At 37.5% G+C, this 20,419-nt stretch overlaps 1 protein-coding gene across 4 annotated transcripts in view; it reads right to left on the reverse strand.

Annotated features, from left to right (window-relative positions):
- The window catches only part of ptprf (protein tyrosine phosphatase, receptor type F), a 240,375-nt gene that overhangs the window by 185,471 nt on the left and 34,485 nt on the right, over positions 1–20,419 (reverse strand). For 3 of the 4 annotated variants that reach the window (XM_023335649.1, XM_023335647.1, XM_023335648.1), the window contains one exon: positions 14,747–14,889. The exons of the other annotated variant lie outside the window; for it this stretch is intronic. The gene's annotated coding sequence lies outside the window, so the exon portion shown is untranslated. The remainder of the gene's footprint in view (positions 1–14,746; positions 14,890–20,419) is intronic. 4 annotated transcript variants of the gene reach the window in all.

Raw genomic sequence — 20,419 nt, forward strand, 5'->3', positions numbered from 1 at the left:
AAAAAGGTGTTACAGTGGCACTCAGGAAAATAAGTAGCTTCACTGGATAAAGGGAAAAGTGTCAATTACTTTTCTTGTGCACTCAAAGGTTTTGTGGGTGTATGTGTCAATATGTACCAATGGTTCTGCATGGTTCATCATTTTATAGGATTTCAAACAGCAGATTTGAAATAAAACATTTTAGTAATAATTTTCTTTTGGTCCAATACACTTATTGAATAGAAAGGGCTGAGTAAATACAAAATGCAGATTTCAAATGAGGATTTCACTTATTAAAGGAAAAATAGCTTTCCAAGCCAACTTGGCCCAAAGGAAAATATAACAATCCCCTAGATCTAATAACTTGTTCAGCCCTTGGCAGCAACAACTCCTGTTTGAGATAACTGGCAATACGTTTTACATCCCAGGGGAGTAATGTTGGATAACTCTTATTTGTAGAAGTGTTTTAATTTAATCACATTTGTTTTTGAACATGAGCAGTATGTTTAAGGTTATGTCACTCAATATAAATCAGATAGACGTCTGGACTTTAACTAGATCATTCCAAAACCTTTGTTTTGAGTTTTTTGAGCAACTTAGGGGAAGACTTACTGGTGCACATTAGATCATTAGCCCAAGGCCAGTTGAGCTTAAAAGTCACAAACCAATGGCCAGACATTCTCTTTCAGGTACTTTTGCTAGAGAGTAGAGTTCACAATCAATCAATCACATGAAATTATTGTAGCCTTGAAGCAACTCCAGTTCCTCAGGTTACCACTTTATCTCTTCATCTGAAATGAGCTAGTATTCCACCAGATGTGATGGGAATCACAGTTTCCAAAAAGTTCATATTTGTTTTATACAATATTTTTTCCAAATTCTTGGAGATAAGATCATTAAAGGGATCTTTGTGTTCTTTGTTTTAGCCTTGAAACTCTCCCATCGATGCAGTTTGGCTGTTTTTGTTGGAACATGAATCCTTCCATTAGGTGAAGCAAGAGAAACCTGCAGTGTTCTGGATCAGTCAATGAGCTCTTGGAGTTATTTTGATAGGTGCACTCTTCCACATTTACCCAGTTTTTAATATGTCTCACTAAGGTTAATTTTACTCAAAGCCTTAAACATGGCTTTGTAATCCCTTACAAATTGTAATGCAGTGCATCCTTTGTATATAAGGGGGTTATACACTACAACCACCCACGAATAGCTATAATGCGACAGTGCTTGATAACCCCACCCCCCAAAAAACCACTCCTAACTGCATATTTTAATAGTTCAAAGGAAAAACATATCTACCTACCTATCTATCTTCAGTGCCAATGAAAATAAATTGCACTTCTAGATTGGCTGCTCTGCAAACATCAACCAATAGTGTGAGGACTGGATATGAGTATAGAAACTGAACCCAAATGAGTGTGCTATTATATTTTTATATAAGGCCAGGTTGGTGCAGCTGAAAATTGCTTTTTGTATTTACTACGGTGATCTTTTTATGATTTTATGGTTTGTTTGACATCTAATTGGCATTTAAAATGTGTAAAAAATATTTTTTTTAAATTATAAAAGGGGCCAATTCTTTTTCATGGTACTGAGTATTAAAGTCTACTTTTGCTTGCGTATAAAGAGACAAGAAGGTTTTCCTATTTGTTGTAAATAGGAAAGATGTAATGTAAAATGTAATGTATGTAAAGTACAACCTATAGAGTGAGAGATGTAGGTCTTGGCTAAGTCAACACTAGATGTTCTCTTCTAACTCTACTAAAAACCAGAAAGATGCACATCAAAAATACCCTAAAACTGATACATAACAGGCATGAGAACACTCCTTTCCGTCAGCACCACACACACATACGCACCCCCTTTCAACAGATGAAAAGGCTGTCAAATGAAAGCGTAATCCATCACTTGTGCCATTTTGCATTTGCAGGGTCTCCTCTCTTTAACAATGGTTTGACTGACAAGGAAAGATAAGGGCCCACTGTTGACCAAAACAATGGCAACATCATCACTCTATAGCTTCCAGACACAAAATATATGTTGGTCTTTTGTGTTAAAATTAGTCTCTGGCATCTAGAACTTCATCTGGAGGTGGAAAGGGATGGGAAAAACACCTTTCTCACACCAATAGTGTCAAATTTGGCATTATAAATTAATTATACTTAACTTCCAAAACCTAGATTCCACAAAAACCTATAGCGTAGTTTTCAAGAAATTTCAGTGCTTTGCTCTTCATTATCCATTCAAATCAGGGAGAAACAAATGGACTTCCACTGGCTAAAACGCCATCTCAAAATAATTAATGCAATGAAATATTCAACATAAAACTCCCTATTATAGCACCAGCACTTCATAAATTTGCAGAGAACAAATGAGTGGATTAATCTGAGTGCTAATGGAGAAGAAAGGCACTCTCTATGTTCCAATTTAACTTTATTTCTAAGAGCCATACCTTCCAATGCTCATCTGTGAGATTTCTGGTGTTTGGCACACAAGCTGGACAGTTTACAGCATTGGTCTGTTTCATCATAAAATACGACTTAATGTCCTAAAGGAGGCAGCTTGTACTGACAAAGATCTTAGCTTAAGTGCTCCAGGGAGAGGGTGCAATTTTATAAATGTCGAAAAAACTTTGCTTTTACCTCTGGAGGGGGTATTTTTTGCCAAGCAATCAAGTATTAAAGTGCAAGGGAAAAGTCAAGGAGAAAGTCAAACAACAACAAAAAATCTTTTAGTTGTACATATTCTTTAAAAAAAGCACACAAATTATTAGAGGTAATAATGCACAAACTAACTTTTAGTCATTTTTGAAGATTTCAAAAAGTATGTGAGCTGTTTGAAAGATGAAATAACAACCCAAAAATTGTTGCTTTTGTGACGTCAAAGCTTTGTAGGACCTCTGAGATGCTTGCAGTTGAATCAACAGACAAATGTTCATGTGGGAAAAGGGATCAGACAGCAGCGCAAAGCAGAGATAAAAAGGACAGCAACACATTTCTTTTATTCTGCATCCAAAGCAAGAGATGCAAAACCATTTATTTATACTTTTGAAGCTTTTGTTTCCCTTTAGCTTTAGCTAAACGTGGATTGATTAATCTCACAAATAACACAAAGTTCACAACAGCTACTTAAAACGCTTTTTATGTATAGCTCAAAAACAAAAGGAAAAAACTGTATCATAAGTCCTAATTGGCTTTCACTTACAGTGCCTTGATAAAGAATTCATACTGCTTCAACGTTTTCAAATTTTGTTGCTGCTCTTGTGTAAATGAATCTTTCACCCAGTCGCACGTCTTTTAAAGCCTCTAACAGGTTTTTAGCTCCAACTCCAACCAGATTTACAGAGCGCAAGGTTCATGCTGTCAACAGATGTTCCCACTTGAGCTGTGGATTTCTGCTGCTTCTCCACAGCTAACTTGGGCATCTTGACAGCCTTGTCCAGCTTATTTTTGGCATGCAACCATGTTTAGTTAAGACTGCTGTGATATTGCTTAAAAATGTTAGATAATCAAAGGTTAGGTTGTAATTTTTTAAGCATAACTTTTGCCCTTCCTGCCTGACCTGTCTGCTGTGTTCGTTGGTCTTCATAAATGCTATTTGATCCCTAATATTCTATAGCAAACATCAGAGAACAGATGAATATATACAAATTAAATTACCCCCAAGTAGAGTCTAATTAGAAGACTTTTGAATGTGGTTTGCTGCAACGGATTTTATTTAGGGGATCTTAGTAAAACTGAGCTGAATTTAAATTCAAAGTATAGCTTACAAAGCATAGGATTCCCCCAAAGGAGCTGGAACAAGTGGATGGGGAGAGGGAAGTCTGGGCCTCCCTTCTGAAGCTGCTACCCCCGCGACCCAACCCCAGATAAAGCGGAAAAAAATGGATGGAAGGATGGATGGATGGAGCATAGTTTTCAGATTTATATTCGTTTAAAAAGTGTTTCGCTTCCACTTCATTCTTTTTTAGTAGTAGGAGCTTTTCTGTCACATTGAATTGATTGTTTATGGCTGCAACACACATTTGAAAAGAATTTAAGAGGAATTAGACATTAATGGTGTAACCCTAACCCCATAATAGCATTTTAGAGGGTTACTGGAGGTCAAGATCAGATACTTCTACTATTTTATTTGACAGCTCTTTGTTTATTAAGAGGTTTCCCATCATGGTGTTCATAATAGGTCTGGCAAATGGAGCCGCATTCCTAGAGGTACTGAGTTCCTTTACGGCTCCCAACTGTCTGACACACCAGCATGGTATATAGTGGGCCACCATGTTGGTCACACTGAAGGACCCTCTTCCTCCTGCGTGAAATCAAATATTTCAGCAAGAAGGTCAAATCCATGCCGAAGGTCACACGCCGTGCCTTGCTTCCCAGTAAACACAGCGTGCCATCACAGCCTCAGATCAGAGAGGTGCAGTGTGGTTTAAGGTTTGCCTGCTGTAAGGGTTATAGAAGAGACTTTTACATGTTCTGATCTTTTAACTGATCCCATTTTCTTTTTCCCTGCCATCTCCTGATGTACTGTGCCCAAATTGAACTTCAAGAGTTGTTTCCCAGCAGAAAGATCTTCAGATTCTTTGGATCTCCATTCGAAGTTTCGCTACATCTCTGACAACAGTGATGCACAAACAGCGTCTCTTTGTCACCGTGACAAAGACCCGGGTTTCACTTGTCTTGTCGATGCGACCTTTATTGCTGAGCTTAAAACACCTGACCGAGCGGATGCTTCCTCATTTCACTTTTAAATTTCATCTCTGCGTACGGATCTATAGCAAGGTTTGCATTTTTAACATGTTCTTTACATATAAATCACAGCCAACATATGAAATGTAATCAGTTTATTCCAGCTGTTAATAAGATCAGACGGGATGAAAAGTTCTACATGAGCAGAGTGTGATTTCCAGCGATAATGTCTGCATATTTCTAAAGATTTATTTAATACTAGAAAACTAGCAATTCAAGAATTAGTAAGTCAAATAGGACGTAACACAGTAGTAATAGAAACATTAAAACTGAATTAACATTTCTATTTGGGTTTTTTGTGATAAACAGGCAGTTTATTTTTTTACAACAGTAGTTATAGATGATAATGGTATCCCTGTGGAAAAAGCCTTGAATTAAATGAATCTTTTTTGAATATTGTAATCTTAGAGTGAAAGTTTTAGAAAACATTTATTTTTAATTAGCGTATATTTATGCAATTGGGAAAAATACCTGTGAAACACTTAATTCATAATAAAAATCACTGGTGAAAACACACAAAAAATCCCCAATTTTTGTTGTTTTTTATTCATACTCAACTTTTGTAAGGTGATCAAAGCATGCAGGAACATTAAATTAATTTTATTTCTCTGGGGTGTAAATTAGACATGACTGAGTAAGGACCAAAGTTTATCCATCTACCACAAAATAGAGAGCAGAATGATGAGAGTTGTAATTAAAATTAGCATCTTAAGTTCACTGTTGTATTTCATCCTACCATCACATAAACATGTGGAGTTTAATACTATAGTGACATAGCCACAGGCCACCGTCAGAACCAACAATGCTTGATCGCCTAGGTGTAAATAAAAGGACGAAAAAATGGAGAAGTCCTTCATGTTCACTGTTAAATACACCAGAATGTCTGTCATGTTGTGGTTCTGTTTTACTACCCGAGTTCCCAGAAAAGAGCATAATATCACAATCTCTTAAAAAAATAAATAAATGCCTTCAATATCCAGAGCCTTAAAGCTGCAGTATAAACAATCATGTTCTTTTTTTTTTACATACTTCTTTAAACGGACTTGAGACTATGTCTCAACAGTAAACCATGAGACAGATAACTGAGCTCCTCTGCCTCTTCCCTGTGATCTTACTGCCATCTGAAAAAACTTGACCGTTTGATCAGAAACAACCAATCAGAGCCAGGAGGAGTGTCTTGCATTGCAGTGTCAATCATGCTTGCATTCACACTCCTCTCTTGCTCTCTGCTACATTATGACCGGTTCACCCCAACAGAGTCCATCATGAATACTTAGGCTGGTTAGTCCTGAGAATTCTCCACCATCAGCACATTGAGAAGCGCAAGTGTGACTGACAGAACTCATACACATGCTGTGTACTTCTTACAAATATGTAGATGTCAGTCCAGTCAACAGTCTGTAATATATAGTAACTCCTGAATATTGTGTCCAAACACTCCATGATGTTGCACACATTGATATTGTGGTGATGACTGTGATTTGATTTATGTACTTCTAATAAAAAGTAACTTCAATGTTTATAAAAAAGGGTATGAAAGAAATGCGTCATATTCAGGTCGTCAGTAAATTTGCAGTTTGAGTTCTCCTTGACATACGAGGAATGCACTCAGATGCGCAAATTTGAAAAGCCGCAGTAAAAAAAAAAACCTCATACAGACTGCATTCATGTCGGATTTACCGTTACACTACACAGGTGTTTCTGCATGTTTCGTCTACCTTGTGCATTCGAATGGCAATAAAATCCTCTTAGGGGACAAATAAGCATTCAGAAAAATCCTCATACAAATTTTCCCGAGGAGCAAATTTGTCAGCAGATGGCCAGGACTAGTGGGCGGACAAGCTACCGTGCACCTAAATATGTTCACTGCTGAATTAAACCATCCCCTGTCCCTTAGGTGACTATGAAAATTAGTCTACATGTCAAAAAGCCTAAACTAAATTGCCAATTTAAATCAAGTAGCTACACACTAACCAACAAGCCAGGGAGCAAAGTTAGTCCCTGAGGCAAAATATGACTAAAATTTCCAGCAGCAACTTAGTTTGCCATGTCACATCTTAACAATTAGATCCGACAGGGGCTCAACATCTTCCACAAGCCAGACAGCTGAGATTTATTAACAAATTTGGAAAGTTGTTTGATTGTACACTTGCTCAGAAATGCTTTTAGCTCATGTTTTCTCTTATCTCATCTAATGGAGCTAATTAACTTTACAAATCGCAAGAGTTATTGTGGGGTTTTTTGTCTTTTTTTTTTTAGATCGAATAACAATGGCATCCATTAGCAAACACAGCAGTAAAATCCAATCAATACACATGATTGGCTCAGTGAGGGCCGGGATTTAAAAGGAAACAAAGAACCCGTCTTAAGGGAAAATCCTTTGAACTCTTTGAGATGTGAAGCGAACATTTCCTGTTAACTCCACTTCAAACCCTTTATTCATAATTCATGTCAAATGGAGAGTACGCTGTAATTTCCAGCAGAAAAGGCTAAATGACATCAGTTTTCCATGGACACCCCCCCCCACCACCACCGCCACAAACCACCACCAACAGTTAAGATGAAAGTAATCAGAGCAGACAAGAAATTACAAAAACATGCTGTGACCTTTCATGTATGAAGGGGAAAGGCTCTGTGTACATTTACAAAATGTGAGAAGACAGTAAAAAAAATTCCCATCACAGAAATTGGAGTGTGACTAATGGGTTGTGAAAGAGCTGGTCTGTAACCTGAACTCCAAAATAATCTTGCTCAAGTCTCCATGGCCAGCAGTGGGGGAGCTGACAAGGGGAATGGAGGGACCACCTGCACATCCTGCAGAGCCAGGCCTGTACTGGCACCACCATTTGTTACGCTCCAGATTCCCATTACTTCAGAGCCAGGCTGGCTGGGAAATCTATCTCCTGGTGTCACGTTTGTCAAACCTCTATGCAAACGGCAAAAGGTGCGAAGAAGACTGAAGGATCACACCCATAAGGATGGCAATGAAGAAATAATGTTCCCCTGTTGCAAGAGGGTAAAGTTCACCAAGATGTCGGTAACTGACAATAACAACAAAAAGGGTATTTTTTTTTCTGTAATTCAATTAGAAAAGTTAATCTTGTATATTTTGTAGCTTCACTACACAAAGCCACTGACACCCTCAATGAGTGAGGGTGAGCCACAAAAGGTAATTATTATTTAAATTGGATGCTAACAGAGAGCTGCAGCCAAGCAATTTAATAGAAAGTTGAGAGGAAGGAAAACCTGTGACATAAAATTGTGCTAAAGCAACAGCAGAGTTGAGAGGATTGTGACGTAGAGCACGTTTACGAGTTTGGTGCAGATTTACAATGTGTGGATTTCTAACAGATGGATTGTTAGATAGATGGGTGGATAAGAAAGAGATGGACGGATGGACAGACAGATGGAGTCAATCAAACTGCAGTTACTTTGTCTAGAAAGGCAGGTTCATTTGGAAAGGTATGAATGTGGTATCAAACTCTGATGTTCGGGCCAATAGAACAAAAAAAAAAACGCATGCGTGTGGAACTACAGGGAGAAATGACTTGTGTGAATTAAAATCTGATGCTACTTCTTTGTCTGCTTAACAACTTGAATCCATCAATGTTGCATTACTCTCTTGGATTTAATACTCATCATTTCCTTTCAGCAAATTCTCATGAATCCAGTATTTTTCAAAAAATTTAATTTCTTTCTTTTCCCTTCATTACTAACTGAAACTGAGCAACCCAATTATTTGACACTACTCCATTTTTATTAACATTTTGTGAAGAAGGAAGCTGAGCTGGTCTTTTTCTGAAATTTCCATGTTGTTTCCTTCAGCAGTTCTTAGAGTAGCGCCATCAAGAACCTGTTTACCTCACTTGTAGGCAAAAATAATAATTCACAACGTGTATGAACCATGTAGTACTTATACTACATGTATAATAAAAAGACAATTCAAAAAATGTCAGAAATCCAAAGTCCAAGTATGAATCTGGTTCCAAAATCTGTTTTCTGACCTTAAGATAAATCCCATCTGTCAACCAGGGTATGATAGATACCCATCTATCTATCATATACAGTACAGACCAAAAGTTTGGACACACCTTCCAATTCAATGGGTTTTCTTTATTTTCATGACTATTTATAAGGCATGAAATCCCACTTATTAACCTGACAGGGCACACCTATGAAGTGAAAACCATTTCAGGTGACTACCTCTTGAAGCTCATCAAGAAAATGTAGAGTGTGTGCAAAGCAGTAATCACAGCAAAAGGTTGCTACTTTGAAGAAACTAGAATATAAGGGGTATTTTCAGTTGTTTTACACTTTTTTGTTTAGTGCATATTTCCACATGTGTTATTCATAGTTTTGATGCCTTCAGTGTGAATCTACAATGTCAATAGTCATGAAAATAAAGGAAACTCATTGAATAAAAGGTGTGTCCAAACCTTTGGTCTGTACTGTATATATATATATATATATATATATATATATATATATATATATATATATATATATATATAGAGAGAGAGAGAGAGAGAGAGAGAGAGAGAGAGAGAGAGAGAGAGAGAGAGAGATCAGTCTGTACTGTAAAATGAGCAAAACTTGAAAATCTTTCTGATAGGCCATGCATCATGATGAAAACGATACAGCCTCCCCCGGCCTCTGTGGGTTTTATGCAGAATCTAGGTGGCTTTGTTTTGCTCAACAAAAGATGTTAACTGGGAGACAAAAGGACCACCTCCCAAAAGGCATGCAAAAAAGCCCACAGTTAATTGAAAGTTCTTTCAATATTAAAAAAGAAGGAGATCAAGTGACAGCAGGGAGAGAAAGAAAGAAAGAAAGAAGAAAAAAAAGCAGCTTTGAAACCCAGATCAGATCCACGGAGCATCTGGGAGCGGGAGCACCGACATCATGAACCAGGAAAATGTCTGTCAGGAGCTGAAACAGACCTTGAAGAGCGTAGAAATTCTATTAGCTGCAACAGCGTACGAGACTCGGTGGGATTTCATAAGAGACGTGACGAAAAGAACAATGAATGATAGAAATTAACTTAACTATAATGATAATCAAATTTGTATGACATTTTTCCATTGAAAGCTTAAACAAGGACCTGGTTTATTGCCAAACCGCCATGATATTAACCATATCAAATATCCCAGTAGTAGGACGGGAGTTCATCTGGGAGGCAGGAATACAAACTGCTTAGTTTTGCTTGTTGAACATGTGCAGCTAAAATGGAAGTTCTGAGAAAAGGAAAGAAAGAAAGTTAGTCATATGATGTATTTCTACAGCTTTCCTCAACAGCTCCTAATTAGTTGAGACATTTTGCTTAGTGGCTTGGCATTTTCGCCACAGGGGGCTGAAACAGTAGATTGTATTGGACATGCAAGCAGGAGGGCACAACCTAAAAGGCTGAGTCAGGAGTCCACATCCTTTGCCCGACTGAAACTGTGTAAAGCATCGCCTAACAATCCGCAACATATCAGAAATCTAGGCGAAATGTGAATTTAATGTCATGCTATTTTAGGCAAGGTGAGGAAAATCGGTGTTAATTTAACAACATACGGACAAGAGAAATGTGCAGAAACAAGCGTTCTTTTAATATTTTATTATTTTATGCCTGCTTCTTTTTTACATCACCCCACCATCACAAGACTCATTCATCAGTGGCAAAGGCCTAAATAGAAATGTTTCATTAGCCCATTGCTGAGACAAACACATTTGATGGATTAAACAGTCAAATATAACAAGATGCTTGAACTGCTGTCCTGGTTGTTAAGGGAGATCAAAGTGGGGCCTCAGGGTTTGGTAAGTGTGGGGAGTGGGATTGGTTCGACAGAGCTCCAAAAGAACAAGTGCTGGACCAGGAAGATATGACATCAGACGTGAGCGCTGCATTCCCTTAGGCCTGTTCTTTCAAAACCGTCAGCCGTGTCTGCACCAAACGAGCTGCAAGGAGAGGAAGGCGCAAACATTCCTTAGGAGAGCGGTTTTAATCGAACAATGAAGAGAAACCCAATCCGGTAATGTTGCGTGGTCTTACAGTGGCTGGCTGATCTGTTCATTTAGTCTGCACATTTTCTGCTTAGTGTGAAAAATGTTGCATGTTATATGCAAATTAAGACTCCTACATAAGACTAGCAGTTACTGTCACTTTTATCAAAAATATATATGCGTTACTAAAATCACAAACCTATTTAAAAATGTTAAACAGCAGTTTCACTAAAAACCCTGCATTAAAGCTGCAGTATGTAACTTTTATTATTAAAAAAACGTGTTTTTACATATTTGCTAAAATTATCATGACAATTGTCATGACAGTATAGTTTAAGACAAATTATCTGTCACAAAAATACAATTCCTCTTGCCTTCTACAGCTAAAAACAAAACCATATAGCTCGGTCAGAAACAACTATCAGAGCCAGAAGGAGGGTCTTCGCGCTGTCAGTCACTCCTATGTACATGCTGGTCTCACACTCCCCCTTGCTCTCTGCTACGCTGCAGCTGCTTCACCATAACATATCCTGCCACAAATGCTAAGACTAGTTAGCATGACCACCGACGAAGGTGGATAAATGTTTTTCCTTTAATGGTAAATTGTTTTCCTGCCATTAGCACATTTAGCAGCGCATACATGAGTTTACTGACAGCGCTAAGACCTTCCTTCTGGTTCGCTGTTTTTGGTCAGAAGCAGTGACGTTCTTCAAACGGCAATAGCAGCTCAGGGAGAGGGTAGACAAGCTCAATATTTTCACAAATTATCTGTTTCATATTACATTGTCATGATGTAATACAAATATTACTGACAGTTTTAACAAATATGGGAAAAACATTCTTTGTCAAAGTTACATACTGCACCATTAAACCCTTGCGTGTTATATTTTGAAAGAGACTCCTCTATCCAAAAATTCTAGGCAGTGAAGAGCTTAAAGTGTAACTCAACCCCAAATCAACTTTTTTTTTGAAGATGAACTGTATAAATTGGTCTTTACGGGTGCTATGTTTATGTTTCTGTCCAAATGGTGACATCTGGCCTAAAACCATTTATGTGTTGCTCTCTTTGAGTTGAATGGTTGCTACTGCAGTCAGATTTTCCAACTGGCTACAACCAGCACCGTTATTAGCCATTTTGGTGCCCTAAGCACAAATGGTTTGTCATTCTTGAAGCAGGGCAGATTTAACAGATATAGAAGTTGAACAAGTGATAATATCTCATGGTCTTTATTGCTTTTGTATTGATCATTTTTCATATTTTTCATTTGTTCAAAGCATTATACGGTCGTAATCAAATCTAAGTGTAAAAGTATGCTTAGCCATGTTATTACAAACGTAGCTTGTCTCATTCAGAAAGGGGCTTCTCAAAAACAGGGCAAATACTAATAGGAAAAAAAACTGTAGCAGCCCATCAAGGCTGAGGTTTTTAATTTTTCTGAATGCCACCTTGCACTGAGGACAATGTTTGGTAGATTACCTAGCAGTGTTTTGTAAATAAAAATTTTAAGTTTGATTTAAACACTACACAAAAGTAAGATAGAACAAATACATAAAATTAAGCAAGTATTACAATAACTTAAGGGTTTTTCCAACTATATTTCTTCCTCAAAGTCGATGGTTTTCCACTCTATTTCCAGTTTTTAATCATGTGGTAGAAGGTTTTAAAGGTGAGTTTAGTAATTTCAACAGTCTCCACAGAGGTTTTCTCTGCTCGATGCCAATGATCTGACCTTTCTTAAATAGGCTAGCATCGTTTCCACAATCACAGGATGTGTGTTTTGACATGGTTGTTTAAGAAATGAGAATCTCCTCATTGCATTGGCTGGGTTAAATAATTTGTTGCCAACTGAAGGTTACTGCACTGCAGTAATTATCTAATAGGAGGCTCAATCCCATTTACTTAGTTAAATCAAAGTGGTGACACTTTTTTTGGCCAGTCAATAATATGTAAGACAGATTAATATGGAACTAGTGCAAAGGATAGCAGGAGTGTGAAGTGCCTTTATACCTCAGTAAACATATAGTTTTTCAAAATAAGATGGACAACTTAAATCTCAATAGTTTAAGACAGTATTCAAAAAGAGCAAATTCTTATTTGGCCCTTTTTATTATTATTATTTTAAAACTGGAATGATGTTGACATTCTTTGTCCACATTTTTTATTTTTTTTGTGGAGTTTTCCCAAAATACTCATCTTAGGTAAAAGAACATCTTGTTCGGTAATCTTCTGCCAACTCGTAAAAATTGTTGCAAAATTTCACTCTATTACAAACCCTTCAGGAAAATTTTTGTCCAAAAAAGTCATTTTATGACAAAGAGCAACTTTGGGATATTGCACCAATTCTGCTGCAGGGAAGGGGAAAATGAGGCCTACTGCATGACGTAAAGATAATTACATGACTGCTCAAAATATAAAGGCTTTTACTTGGTAGAAATTGCAACAGCCCTAACTGCAGTATGTTAAGGAGGTGCAGCAGTCTGACAGCTGACAAAGACACAAAAGTGAATGAGACGGAGAATAAGAAAGCATTCTGCTGCTTATGTAATGATGTGCAATATTATACAATTATAACGCTACATGCATATAAATAAACTTGGCTTTAGTATTACCAAAATTTGTGCTCACGGGCACACTAGCAATATTAAATTAACTCATGTTGTGACTAATAAGAATTATGCTGCATTCAGCATATCCTAGAGGTCAAAGCTCAGCTCTAGGAATGATGTCAAACCTGAGTAGAGCACATCTTCAACCAAATTGGACAAACAGTGGGATTACCTGTTACTAGCAATAAAACCAGACAATGCATTCCTCTGCATTTTAGGCATAAAGGGGTGTGCTCACACAGAAAGACTTGTATGGGGCACGATGACACATTCAGTAAATCAGACGAGACACTATACACGATATTTGGCTCATAAAAACAATAACAGATTTTCGAAGTAATTTTTGGGTTTCACAAAATGTATTTTGAATAATCTATAATCAGTGAGATTAAGTCAGTTCAGCTCTGAATTTTTAATATATTTAAGTTTTGTAAACATTACCATCTTCAGCAGCTAATAGCCATTCGTGGTATGGACAAATGGTTTCAACAGTGCTTTAAAAATGATGGGCAACAGTTTTCTGTTTTTCATGATGAACCCATCAACAGTCCAAACAAATGTGCACACAATGTTACATGCACCAAAGTTATATTGAAACTGAACTTGGGTACTCTTATTTTGAAGAAGAAAAGGAAGTAATTCTAACAAAAGGCCTATTACATCATATTTATCAAGACTTCATTTGATCATCTCTATTTCAAAATCTAAGCTAAACAAGAAAATGCGAGAAGAATGTGTGGCATAAGGTATTGGAATATTAAAATGCCAAACTATTTCTTGTGGAAGTGTTATGAGTCTAAAAAATCCAAATAAATTCAAGCGCTTTAGGGAGTCTTTTATTTTGAAGTTAGATGGGAAGTAGTTCTTCGGGTACCAGCACAATATCATGCATCTTTTTTTGTATACCTTTATACAACTGACCTGCTTATGTCTAATAAATACTGAGCAGAGAATCTATAAAATACACTTTGGGTGTTTTGTGAAGTCACAAAAAGGGAAAATTTTCAGTTATTTTTCAGTGTTTGGACCACTTTAGAAATAAATGAGCATAGAAACCACAACAGTCTAGTCAAACTTGAGCAAAATGATTCTACATCTATTATAGAATCTTCAAAACAAAGTTTGTGATCTGTCAAATATTTGCTTTATTGGTGAAAAAGATTTTGATTTTCAAAATAGTGCCATCTCTTCTCATGAGATACATTGTTATGTATGCTTTTATCAATATGGAAATTTAAGTTTATCTTGCCCTATTCTCTTTTAGCAGAAACACCTCCACTAAATATGTTACAAAAACATAAGCTGTAGTGGAAATATCAGCTGTGAATTTGGCTGCAAACTTGACCTTCTAGACATTTTCTGCAATGTCCTTAAATCCACAAAGGAATGCATGAACATACTATGTCTGAGAAAAAAATATTACCACCAACCTTGTGCAAAGTGTGACCAATCCATTCAACTTCCTCTTGAAAAACAAGACTGGAGTGGAGAGAATTAGCATCTGCTGTATCCCACCCTTTTGTTATATGTGTGGACCACTCGGAGGACATATGATATCACACGCGCTCCGTTTCTGAGAGACACAAACAAGGGAGGCAAAAAAAGAGAGGAAGTCGTGAGAGAGGGGAGGAGACGGAGGCTTTTGTCCCCGCATTTCTCACGGTTGGCATCGGAAACAGTCAGATGCCGTCAATCAAAAGTGAAGCCTAGAGAATGGGCTGGCCTATTTGTCTAATGCAAAGGTCAAAGGGTGGGAGGTGGAAGTACAGGGGGGGGATAAGCAAAGCAGAGCATTGCTCAGACTGCCATGAGGGACCACCAAAGGGACCATATAATGTTTTAATTTAAGCTGAGCGAAGAATTATTTTGATTACACATAGTGACACCCGCTTTCATGTAATGATCTGTGCTTTCATCTGGCCACTCATTGCCATTACTTTGCCTGATTGCTGCCTTTTGTCATGCATATGTGCACTTGTAAGCGATTAGAAAGGCAGACAAAGGCAGAGAAATTTATGTTCCCCTGGAGTGTTGTACCTGGGGAAATCAAGGTTCTCTAATCCACCACATCAAATTACAGAAACAATGTTTCTCTTTTCCGACACAGTGAAGAAATCAGCTTAGTGGAGACGGCTGAGTATAACCGCTTTACCTGCAATCCTAACTATGGTTACAAACATCGCACAGATGTCGTTTGTTCTTGCTTTTTGTTTTTTTGGGTCACACTTCCATATGTCAGATCAAATAAAGTTTATTCTTAAAAATGAATTGAGTAAATACAAAACGGTTTTCAAGTAATTTTTTTTATTTATTGGGAGGGAAAGCCTGTCCAAACCAACTTGTCTGTATCTGACCAAATAACCGGTGTTGCTACCATCAAGTGTTTGCAAAAATTTCTTTGGGCAAATTTCAGCTAAATGTGAATGCCTTTTTATGCTCCTAGTTTTCTTTTTGTAATTGAATTATGACCCCTAACATGTGAGGCCTTTGGTGCATTAAGATCTCCTAGATGAGTTGTGAGTGGACTCTTGGAGTAATTTTGGTCGGCCAGTCACTGCTGGGATGGTTCATTACTGTTGTATGTTGTTTCTACCCCCATTTGTGGATAATGGCTCTCACTGTGATTGACAGGATTCCTCAATCCTTGGAAACAATAGGCAAGCCATTTCCAGACTGACTACGTTCACTTGTACTGCAAGTTATTTAAACTGGTGCATAAGGTGTTGCTTTTTTAGTTTTTTCATTGTACTTCTAGTTGTCAGACTGGTTCTATATAAGTAATTTCTTTCTTTCTAGCGATTAGGTTTGGGTGTGACTGTAGCTAAACAGACGTCAACGTTCATGAATCAGAGTTAAATCATTATTTAACAAAACGAGCATCATTTCAACTTATGGCAAAAGTTGTTTTTGTGACAATTTTAAGTTATTGGTGACTTTAATGCAGTGCTTCTCAATTCCGGTCCTCAGGCCTTCCTGCCCTGCATGTTTTAGGTGTTTCCCTGCTGCCACACACCTGGATTTAATCTATGAGTGATTAACAGGCTTCTGCAGTACTTGATGGCTGCAGAACAGGTAATGCAATCATTTGGATCAGCTGTTCTGAAATATGGGTACAGCTAAAACATGCAGAGCAGGGGGGCCTGAAGAGTGGAATTGAGAAGCACTGCTTTAATGCAACAAAGAAGACTAGGACGATATATTTTATATGTGAAATAAAGTGAAGACCCACCAAGCTTTTTTTTTTTTTTTTTTACATTTCTTGTGTTTTATTGGAAGGTGTTACGGGCATTTGCCACTACTTAGGGTCTTTTTATATTAATTGCCAGAGGATTATAAATTATTCATGTAGAATATTACTTTTACTTGCAACAGCTCACTAAGAGACTGCTCTTAAATGCATAGACAGAAAAGCTTGACTAGTTCAACTTTAATTGAGGACAAAAATAAAGACTTGTCAAAAAATAGACTGTGGTTGGGCAAAATTGGCAGAAAAATAAGTCAAAAGAGGTTTATGAAATCTGTTACAGTCCGCTTTTCAGATTGATTTTCTTACGTCCAAATATCTTTGAAAAATAAATAGATTACAAGGGATTACAAAGGAAGCAAGAAAAGGTCAAGTTTTTCAGCACTGAAAATTGTAAGAAAGAAGGTGATAAGTTATTGTAGATTTTGTTGCTTTGTGTGCCAATTAAAATATTTCTCTAGGTAAAAAGTGAAAAACAAAAACTTTGCTCACTTTTGGTAAAGTGATATGAGGAATGGATGGAAGACACAGAGAGTCATGTAATTCAGTGTAGTGAAAAAATTTTAATTTTGGATATGTCCCTTTAACTTCTGCTGACATCAGACCAGAAAACCTTTTTCCACTGTGCCCTGTTTTCTTAAAAACAAGAACAGTTTTTAACAGTTTTTGTTAAAAACTGGCAGTAGTTCAAATGACTTCTGATTTCTTGCCATTCATAAAACCTAAATTTGTGGAATCACAGCAAATAGTGTTCATGTAAACATTATCCTCTCAACCTGAGCTGTGAATCTCTGAAGCTCCTCCCCAAGTTTGCAAGGCAATCACATTTGAATAATAAACAGCAGAGTAAATTTTTTCCAACATCTTCCTGCTGATGAAAAATAGACTTGCAGCTGTAAATCACTGCAGTAAAACCATGCATTTTGGAGAGCCATAACCTTCATAGAAAAAATCTGCCATGTTGATTTCAGCAGATGAAACCAGATCATCCTGCCACTGATCTCTGTTTATAGTGGCTGCAGCCATTTACTCTGGTAAAACGTATACGTTACTTGAAGCGACCGTGTCAGATTTCTGTCATAAAATGTTGTAGAAAGCATCTGGGGGGTAATTCACATATGACACCAAAATATTCAGCTGCCAGTGGATAAACAGAATGCTGTCCATGTGTGAAAATGGCTTTGGGAAAAAGAAAGTGGCTTGTGTCGCTTTCTGTAATTGTGTAAATGCATGATGTGGCGTCAACATCTTTGTATTCTGACACAAAACCTCTTTTTTTTTTTTTTTTTTTACATAAACCCCGTGAAGTAATTCTAACTAGATAAGTAGGTGTTTCTGGGTAAACCAAATTAAACAAAGGGTAAAATCTCAGCAGTCAAAACTAAACTCAAGTCCACTGGGGGAAAGTCCCGCAGTCTGGTTCAGCCACCGCTGGCGCCTCGGCTTCTATCACTGAAGAGATGCTGGGTAATTGAAGGCTAAGTGGTTGAAGTGAATCAGATGACTGGCCTTATAGTAAAAGGCAGAAGTTACTCAAAAGTATGAGACTCTGAAATTGCTTGAGATTTCAGGAAGTTTCAATAAAGAGGAAATTGAATGACTCAAGTATGACAATTACAATTTGGTTTTCCTAAACCAGCTTAATCAGATGCTCTCTTGACTATACTTTGTGAAAAAACCTTGTAATGTTAAAAGGGTGTGTTGAAAAAAAAACATTTATGAGAAAGATTGAAGACAATGATCGTTTCTTTGAAAGACATTTCTTTGGTTGGAAAGCAACTACAGAATAGTGAAAGTAAAAAAAATATCTGCACTCAAAAGCTCTTAGTTCAGAACATAGCTGGATTCAGAAATATGATGGTTGCATGACGGTAGAAATTCAGAGATCACAGTTACTGAGCCTCTAAAATGACTGGCATTCTCAGCTTGCATTGGTATACTGTAAGTTGTACCTCTGGATGCACAGAACTGGAACCTTCAGCTATTTCCCGTTCATTCTCAGATTTGGGCACCATTTAGGATTTGAGCCAATCCATATTTGTCTTCAAATGTCCTCAAGGTTCTGATATTATACTACAAAGACTCTAAGACATACAAAATAACAAAGTGTGCTGCAGGCCTGCTTATAGACACAGCTGTTCTGAATTAAATAGAAAATTAGGAACTGTATGAAAACGTATGTTCCTATGACTGCATTTGTAAAATGAAAATAGCAAAATTTGATTCTTATTTCCACAGTAACAACTTGCACACAAAAGTCAGCAAAATTAAATTTCTCAATGCAGTATTTTTCACAACAATTAGACCTTAGAAGTCCTCCAAAAACACAAAGTATAATTCATTCAGCCTTCCTATTATCTGCTCTCAACTTATAAGTGTGACCTACAGGTTCTTGCGTTTAAAAAACAAAGATTTATGAGTTTCCGTCTTGGCAAGCTAAAAATCAACCGAAGACACTTGCACTTCTCGGTGCATCTCTGATTTTCACCACTGTGGGAGTTCTTTACTAAAGATGCGACTCATTTTATCACCTACTATGCAACATGGATGCACTCATGGATGTGTTCTGCATTGCAATGTTTGATTTAATTAATCTTCAAGACCGGAGGAAAACATTCAAATCTAGTACTTTTCAAGCAACTCATGAAGACCAAAAATAAGTCCAAGGTTTAAGCAGCTCTGATTATAATAACTTGCCCACTCTACAGAAAAACAGATGATTGAACTTTCCCTGATTGCTCCACGGCCTGAGTAAATTTTCATAAAATGAAGAATGGAGAGAGGGAGGTAGAAAAAAAACCTAATTTCCATAAGACTATAAATAGAACCAACAGAATATGTGCTAGGTTTGCATAACCCCCATTTTCTTTACAAAACTCATAAAGGCCGACTTCAGCAGGTAGAGGAACTTCCACGCGCCGCGCGTGCGATCTTACTTGGCGTCACAATTGATTACAACATCTGTGCAATGACTAATGCTGTTGCCGTAGCAACACCTGTGATTGATGGCTTTGTTAAGAGGAATAGTTACACATCATTAAACTTTTGTAATAGTGCATGGCAGTCATCTCAATAACTGGGGACAAAGCAATTACCAAGTCATTAAAAAGGGAATAGACTAATACAACACAGTGCACACTATTATGAGTGACATGCCTCCAGATCAGGGTGTGTGACAGTTTTCCTAACATAAAAACCATATCTTTGTGTTCCCATCCAGGGTCACATTAAGGTAGATTTAGATTTAGCTTCAATATATTCTCACATTAGGCATCCGATTTAAAGTTATTCTGTTTCTCATGAATGGGGAAGAAAAGTACAGTCATTTCCTCATCCTGTATCACCTTCATTTTACATCACAGATGCTCTAATAGTGTCAACTTGAATTTAAATTTCCATCGGGGCTACATTTGGTTGCATCTTGATGATAATTTGATGTCTAAATCAAGAAACTTTGTTCAAAGGAAAACCATGCCGCTCTGTACCAGTAAGCCAGAGGCAGTGCAAAGCAGTGCTGGCAATGATTGAGAGAACTCGAAATTCAAATGAGAGAGCGAGAGGAGATGGAGCGAAACAGATGTGCTGTTGTTTCGGAGAGGGTAGCATGGTGCACACGGTAAGCACACGCAACACACACACCGCGGCACACACAAAGCTATATACACGTGCATACACAGGAGTGCCACTCAATCATCCCAGTTGAGGGCCAATCCATCTATTGCTGGTTGACTGAGATCCAATCACCATTCCCAACAGCGCCACAATGAAAGAACGGCAGACAGCCTGTGAAGAAGCCCACTCTCTCACAGCAGATTGATGGGACAAATCTTGGGGCAGTTCATGAGGCATTCCATATCAA

The sequence above is a fragment of the Xiphophorus maculatus genome, chromosome 6, assembly GCF_002775205.1.
Source record: "Xiphophorus maculatus strain JP 163 A chromosome 6, X_maculatus-5.0-male, whole genome shotgun sequence".
Lineage (NCBI taxonomy): Eukaryota > Metazoa > Chordata > Actinopteri > Cyprinodontiformes > Poeciliidae > Xiphophorus > Xiphophorus maculatus.